Source organism: Dendropsophus ebraccatus, unplaced genomic scaffold (genome assembly GCF_027789765.1).
Source record: "Dendropsophus ebraccatus isolate aDenEbr1 unplaced genomic scaffold, aDenEbr1.pat pat_scaffold_2178_ctg1, whole genome shotgun sequence".
NCBI lineage: Eukaryota > Metazoa > Chordata > Amphibia > Anura > Hylidae > Dendropsophus > Dendropsophus ebraccatus.
The window spans coordinates 12,501-12,797 of NW_027209623.1; the positions used below are offsets into that span (position 1 = coordinate 12,501).

Genomic DNA, 297 nt, shown 5'->3' on the forward strand with positions numbered 1-297 from the left:
CCTGGTCCCTCCTCTCAGGGTGGATGGTCTTTCCCTAAAGTTAGTTAGAGAACCAAATGTCATCTCCCAGCATGCACCTCAACCCAGGTATAAGGATAAGCTGGGAGGGCTGCTGATGGATTGTAGCTGGGGGGGAGGGGAGGCTGCTGATGGATTGTAGCTGGGGGGGGAGGCTGCTGATGGATTGTAGCTGGGGGGAGGGGAGGGGAGGCTGCTGATGGATTGTAGCTGGGGGGGGAGGCTGCTGATGGATTGTAGCTGGGGGGGGAGGGGAGGCTGCTGATGGATTGTAGCTGG

General features: G+C 58.9%; 1 long non-coding RNA gene across 1 annotated transcript in view; it reads right to left on the reverse strand.

Annotated features, from left to right (window-relative positions):
- Nucleotides 1-36, reverse strand: part of LOC138775847 (uncharacterized) — a 322-nt gene extending 286 nt beyond the window's left edge. The window contains exon 1 of the long non-coding RNA XR_011360663.1: nucleotides 1-36. This exon is cut by the window's left edge and continues 35 nt beyond it. This is a non-coding gene — a long non-coding RNA (uncharacterized lncRNA).
- Nucleotides 37-297: the final 261 nt, after the last annotated feature.